The 7,522-nt window shown below is 36.5% G+C and overlaps 1 protein-coding gene across 5 annotated transcripts in view; it reads left to right on the top strand.

The window, feature by feature from the left end:
- The first annotated feature begins 6,690 nt into the window (after window positions 1-6,690).
- The window catches only part of fli1 (Fli-1 proto-oncogene, ETS transcription factor), a 39,610-nt gene continuing 38,778 nt past the window's right edge, over window positions 6,691-7,522 (top strand). For 4 of the 5 annotated variants that reach the window (XM_015372727.1, XM_015372729.1, XM_015372730.1 and 1 more), the window contains exon 1: window positions 6,692-6,904. The gene's annotated coding sequence lies outside the window, so the exon portion shown is untranslated. Of the gene's footprint in view, window positions 6,905-7,522 lie in introns of all 5 variants that reach the window. The other variant, XM_015372728.1, reaches the window with a different exon arrangement.

Genomic DNA, 7,522 nt, shown 5'->3' on the forward strand with positions numbered 1-7,522 from the left:
TTTACTCCAGGCGATGTAATCACACAAATCTGCAGGTTGCTCGCATCATCTCAAATACAACAGCATTTGGTGGACTCCCAGGAGGAGGTGCAGCGAAATGTAAGCATGCCAGTGAGGGGTGACTAACAGCTGGCTGCTCATGGCTAAATTGAGGATGGCAGAGAGTCTGGCATCATGGTAGGACAGGAGAATGGTGTCTGTATAAAAGGGAAGTAAATGCGCAACAAAACTGAAGTCCTAAAGTTAAGGAGCCACATTCCACTTCTAATGCCAGGTAGTGAAACTTTTCATGACAGAAAGTAAGAGGATTTAGAGTCTTGCTGTTTTTAAACTATCTTAAGGAAACATGACAGCAAGTGAAAGAGAGAGAAAAGATAGGAAGAGATTTCAAACTCATGACAGGAATTCCACGATAGTAAAGGTCAAAAGTCAAAGCAAGGCACATTTATTTGTATAGCACATTTCAGTAGCAAGATAATTCAAGGTGCTTTACATGAATAAAGGCTAATTAAAGAAAATACTGATAAAAATATATATTGCAGTGGCACAATAGAGGTAGGTTAAGAAAATCTATTCTACAAACTTAATTTACTGATCTCTCAGTTAACAGTGAAATATGCAAATCCGAAAATAGATTTATAACCTTGCCAGATTAAAAGCCACTTGTCCATATTTGATTCTTGCTCTTGGTATGTCAAATAGATCTAAGTCCAGAAGACCTGAGAGGCCTGGGTGGTTGATACCATGAAAACAGTGCCTGAAATGTATATTGGTGCTAAGCACACAGGATATTGAAAAAAATAAAAAATATCCTGTCTAGGGATGATGTGAAATTACTCTATGCATTTGTTACTTGAAGGCTGGACTACTGTAATTCATTACTATCAGGAAGTCCATGAAATATATATAATAATAATAATAATAGTTAAAAGCCTTCAGCTGATTCAAAATGCTGCAGCCAGAGTTCTGATGAAAATTAAAAATAGAGATCACATTTATTCCATCCTAGCTTCCCTTCATTTACTTTTTGTTAAATCCAGAATAGAATTTTAATCATCCTTCTCACATTTAAAGCCTTTTAATTGCCAACCTCAATCATATATCAGACATCAGATTCCAAACAGAGTCCTTTTCTCTCAATCTGCAGAGTAATTAATAGTTCCTAGAATTTCTAAAAGTAAAATTGGCGGCAAATCTTTAGTTATCAGGTTCCTCTCCTGTGGAACCAACTACCAGTTTTAGTCTGTGAGGCAGACACCCTGTCTACATTTAAGACTAAGTTTAAAACTGTCCTTTTTGATAAAGCTTATAGTTACAGTGGCTCAGGTTATCCTGAGCTATCTATATAGTTATGCTGCCACATTTTGGAACTGCTGGAGGACATAGAGGCCACTTTTCCTTGTTCTGCTTCATTCTATCTCTATTCTACCATTCTGCAGTATATATTAGTTCAATATTTAATGTTATGCTGTCTCTGCTTTTTCTAATCATAGTAGCTTCATCTGGTCTTTTCCTGTTTGACCGTAACACCATCAACACCTTTACTTATCGATGTTTGAGCTTGGCCTGTTTAAACCCGGTAACAATTTACTTTTAGTGGCAGTGGGAACAGCTCACTGACAGTGTCGATGCCTGTCAAGCGACTCCACAAGCGACCCCTGTTAAAATCGCCTTCAAACAGCGGGAAAATCAGACCCAAATCAGACCAAGGTTGACCCACAAATTTACGTGATACCTTTGAGCACAATGTATGGACATCAACATGCTAGTCGCATCTGATCTAACCAGTCAAACAAACTTTTCTTACATTCAATAAGCATGGCACAGCACTGGAATGAGATAGGAGTAACAAAAGAGCCAAACAATAAAGCACATTTACCCACACTTGCTCTTCATTGTTTACTGTCCTGATTTCGTTGCACTGGTGACATCAGCATTGCTAATGATGGTGTCACTGGACATGCAGCAGGAGCGTGACAGACGGGGGTCAGACCTGGCCTTACTGCCAAATCTGAGATAATCCAAACACCGATTGAAAGTGAATCGACCCATGTTTGAAACCCATGCTAACCCGCTATTTCAGTGGGAAAGAGGCTTTACTATTATTAACTATATGTGCTCTTTCATCCTCTGACATGTAAACTGGCTAAGAGCTCATCTGCCTGGCTGTATCTTTCCTGGATGGGGCCAACTTACTTTTTGTATTTCTGCTTCTTTTTGTATGCCTGCTTCTGTTCCCTGGAACCCAAATCGGCCTCAACAGATTGCCGCTCACACACTGCCTGATTCATGTTATAAGGCAGTTTTCCATTCCACTGTCACTACATGCATGCTTGGTGTGAGGGATTGCATAAGAGTAAATGAGTTGCTGCCATCAGCTGGTTTTCCTTTGATAGAAACCTTTGAACATATCTGACTGTATGATCTGGTTGACTTGTCTCTGTAAAGTGCCTTGACATATGAATTATATTGGTGAAATATAAATAAACTAAATTGATTTGACTTATGGACTAGAAGAAATATCTTAAAAGAAATGTAGGGTGCTATCATTCAAGAGTGAAATAGGGATGGTACAGAATATCACATATATATATATATATATATATATATATATATATATATATATATATATATATATGTATGTATAAAGTCTTCGGTACTTTATTACTTAGTCAGTAATTTGTTAGAGAGGCTATCAAGTAGCTGACACTGAAGAAAAAACACCATAGTTACCCCTTGTTTTCTATGTCTAAATGGGACAAGATATTGTTGTCCTTTTTAGATGAACTTATTTTTAGGGTTTTTAAAAAACAAGTTTTTTGGGGTTTAAAAGAAAACAACAACCAGGTATTGATAGATATTTCTGAAGCTTTGTGGAAGAATATGTGATGCATTTTTTAGATTAATAAAATTATGAATAGTTTCAAACGCCAAAAGTTCTGGCAGAAATACTTCTGATGTCGGCCAAAAATGAACGGGGTCGCCTAAAAGGGATGTCAGCGAAAGCTTTCCTAACAACTTCTTTGACATGAAAACTTTCATAAAATAGTGTGGACAAACACTCCAAAGTGAAGATGGGATCAGTTCCTACTAAGGAAGAGCAATATTTTTTGGGGGGTTTTTGTTGGGTTTTTTGTTTTTTATCAAAAAATGCTTTAATAAAAAAGATTTTTCTGTGGATTTACACATTTACAGTATGCACCCAGACTATTGCATTTTTCAGCCCCGAGCAGAAGTGTTTCTCTCTTTTTTTTTTTTTTTTTGTCTCATTAAAGGAACATACTAAATAACCAACTGAAGAAAATTTGCAAAAAGCACAAATATGATGCTTCATTAATGAGTTTTTTTTCTATTGTTTTAGCAATAATAGTCAGTAAAAATTATGTTTCGACAACATTACTACTTTCAGTCTTATTGGTAACCCTTCAGTCAATAGTTATGTCAGTATAAAGCACTTAACATTTTCCAACAATGTATTACATCAGTGAAGCAGATGGAGAGATCTTTAACCATTCATCTTTACAAAATCTCTCTAAATCAGTTCTTGGCCATTTTTTGTTCTCTCTTCTCTCCAGCTAAAGCCATGGAATTTGGAATTAGGGTCAGGAGACAAAGATTGCTGTACTGAATTAACTTTTGTTGCCATTTGTTGTTGATTGTTATACCATTAAATGTTTGGTAGACTCAGCTTTTTTTTTTTCATTTTTGTAATATTGGGTGCATAGTGTTTTACAATCTAATTTCCAGGATCTAAAAAAGACAAACCTCCCCACAGCATCACTAACCATCCACCATGCTTAACAGCGGATATAAGGAGCTTCTCTAAATAATCATAATTTCTTTTAATATAGTTTTCTGGTCTCTACTAGTCAAAGCCCACACTTCCAGTTGAATTCCATCTAATGATTTACAAACTGTTCACAGTATATTAGAGAAAAAAGATAAAGGTTTTTTATCTTATCTCACAAGCAATGTTTATTAAATGAAGCTGCCATTTTTGTTTTCATTTTACAAAAATTAAAGCTGAAGATTTTTTACTTACTATCCTGCCTGCTTTCTTCGGTGGCCACATCAATCTTGGTCCTCATCCAGCCAACTGGCCAGTAAATACAATAAATTGGTGTATCAAGTAATATTTATTACTGAGAGAAACCAAAGCTATGAATCACGTATTAGAAAAATAATACGTCTAAGCTTTAGATAATTAAAATGCAGTTTTTATTTTAAAAGTATAGTTTCAGGTACCAACAATTGTGCCACCAGTATTTTGTTGCTTTAATTTTTTAAGATTGGATTCCCCTTGTTACTACTCAGTCCTTTGTTTAAATGTTGATTTTTACCACAGTTGGGCACCAATATATATTTCTGCATAAGCATAACAGAAAAACAACCTGTTATTCTTTGTTGTATTTGGCCATTAGATTTTTATGTAATTCTTTTTGTATGCATTTAGCCCTCTAAAAGTTGTCCAATTTCAAAACTTTGGAAATTTTAAAGGTACTTTTTTATATCCTAACTGTGATGTTTAAAATGTACAACGTTTGTATTATAAACCAGCCCATGAGAATGTTTGTGGTGTCAGTAAAACTGGCAGAAGCTCAGATGCTGTGCCCTTTTCTTTCCTTTGTCATTTCAAGAAGTTTAGTAGTTGCCGCTTAAATGTGTTAGAAAACTTCTTCCACTGCATCCTGAGGAAGGCAAACACAGCGGGTGCATGAATGCCATTTTTCTGCAAAGAGGATGTTGGGATTTCCGTCCATTGTTTTTCACTGGGAACACCATTATCAGTGTTGTTGTTCCTAATCATTGCATTAGGAAACGGTGCAACAAACAGAAGGTCCAGGCAATGATGAAAGGCATATCTCTAAGCTGATGATCCTATCACTGTAAAACATATGTGCAGGTTTACTTTTAGTGGTTTTCTTTTCACAATGCGATGCTGATTATATTAGTTTTTGTCTAAGTAGGCTTACATAAACATATTCTTCAGTCATAATACAGTGCAGATAGTGCAACACTATTTGGCAGATAGATACATTTGATAGGTTGCAATTGTTGGACAAGCAGCTAAAGATATTTTAAAATAAGAGAACAAATGGTTGCTAGAAAGTGGCCACATTTCAAGATGAAACACTTCTATTTTTGTTTGTCTTACAAATGACCCGATGCAAATTTACGCATTTACAGGAGACCCCTTCGTTTTCACTTTGGTTTGCTTTGCATGAAACAGCAACCTTGATGGGGCTATAAAACACCACGGTTGGGTGGCTTTCCTCACCGTGAATTGCCCCACATCCTTTGGGAGTTGTGGTGGAGTGGTGGCTCTTGCTAGGTGATGAGGGGAGCAACTTGAATGAAGGAAATGAAGTTAGTGAAGTGAGTGGGGTCAAATGAGCAGGAAGAGGCGAAGTCCACCACAGAGCCTGGCTTCTCTTTAATGTTTCACATAATACAGACATAAAGGAATTTTTACATCAGCTCTTGGGTTCATTAATATGATATTATTTTATCAATGTCGCTGATTTCTGTAGTATTTTAGTCCTTTAAACCATTGATCATGAGTCCCACTGGCATTATTATAATTATTAATTTTTCAGATCAAGTTCCACCAGGTTTCATTCTATTAATTTTGCATATATTTTGTTCATATTAGAAGCTTGCCTTACAGCTATGGAGCCCAGTGTTTCCACAAGTAGTGGTTACCTCTATAAGCAAAGTGTCCCACTGCTCAGGACACTATTCTGTCAGTTTTGGACTAAGCATTTGGGTAAGGGATGCTGTAAGATGATGAGACTTCATGTCTAATTTGAATCTGTTAATTCAGATATACAATAAGGGCTATGTTAATGCCATTGTATTTTCATCTTTCTTTTTATTTATCTTTTGTATTTTTTGTAAAATGACCTTGAGTGTCAAGAAAGGCGCTGTTAAATAAAATGTATTATTATAATTATTTCATCTGTGAAGCAGGAGGGTGGAAGCACTGTATGTGTGATGCTGGAAACAGGACTAGTTGGCATTACTAAAACAGATAAAAGAATACGAGGAAGTAAATAGTAACATAGAGAAGGATTTTCAAGATGAACAATGACACAAAGCAGGTTATGAAATTATTAAGTAGCTTAGGGCCAGCAAAGTAAATATTTTCATTACAGAGCACAATCAAATACTTAAAGAATCTCATTGCCATAATTGAAGGTCTTAGCAAACAAAAATATGTTTTGTTTTTTTTAACCAAAATTACAGTCTTTTTTTTATACTAGGAGGTAAGAAAAACGTTATATCTTAAACTATTCTTTTACTCATGTGAGTGTATTTGCCTACAGTGATGCACATAGGATGAGGATGACCTGCCCTCAGGTCGATTCATTTCAGAACCACACTCTTATTGCACATTTTTCTAATTTTACCTGGTTAGGTTTGCAGTTTACAGGCTGTTGTTCTTTTTACAGTTGTAAAGTTTTCCAGGTTCTGTTGTCACATCATCCCTCCGTGACGCATCGCGACACTTTGCTTATTTGTATTGTTCTTTTGATAAAAAGACAATAAAGCTATTTAAGGCAAGGTTTAATTCTTATCACCACATAAAGACTTTAAAAATCAGATTTATGAGGCTCCTTCTCCCTCTTGCCTTCTCTCTTATTTCATGGTTCAGTTGCCTCACACTGCAAGCAAAGGGGAGGTTTTCACTCTCTGCTTATTGGCCGCAGATCTCTCGTCTCAGCAGCATTTCCATTCATGCGCCAGGCGCTCTTTCAGACACCATTTTCAAAAAATAACTCTGTCATCATCGTTGGAAAACACCTTCGACTCCGGACGGGACTAATTATCTCCATTTGGAAGAGTGGTGATTTTCTAGTGCAAAAGAAAAACGTCAATAAGAGATCAACCGGAGTAAAGACAGGTGAGTGGCTCGTTTTCGTGAAGCTGTGCTGGGTAAAGAAGACAATAAATCATTTCCGCGTGTTTGTTTTTATTGATGCACCGCCAGGCGCTCGAAATCCTGGCTCCATCCTTCACTTTTTTTTTCTTTTGATTTGTTGTTGTTTTATAATTGTGCAGAACATGTTTGTTTTTTTTATAAGTGCGAAGCAGAAGTGAAACTGACTTAATGCGCCTGCTTTATTGCATTGCTTGTTCCGATTTGACTTATTCAGTTGCATTTCATATTTCTATAAGTAAAGGTTTCAACTTTGTCTTGACTTTTTGTTCTCAAACGTCTCGTGTCGGAGGTAAAAGAGAGAGAGAGAGAAAAAAAAAAAGTATGGATGCATATCAGCTAAAACTAGTTGGCTCTCCTTTATGATGGATAACGGCAAGGTAAAGATGCTTAAAATGTAACACTAGAGGGGTTCCCGGCCCACGGGGCTGTCTCAGAGGAAGGTTCTTGCCGTTATTCACCAGTCCTCCTCTGCTTAATTGGCTGCAGATGCGGTGTCCTGTAGGGCCTTTTTTACCGTCTGGAAATCAGATGCGTTTTTGGTTAGTTTCTGTGCGTCTGCATGTGAAAAAAAAGTATGAT

The sequence above is a fragment of the Cyprinodon variegatus genome, unplaced genomic scaffold, assembly GCF_000732505.1.
Source record: "Cyprinodon variegatus isolate N-32 unplaced genomic scaffold, C_variegatus-1.0 Scaffold75, whole genome shotgun sequence".
Taxonomy (NCBI): Eukaryota; Metazoa; Chordata; class Actinopteri; order Cyprinodontiformes; family Cyprinodontidae; genus Cyprinodon; species Cyprinodon variegatus.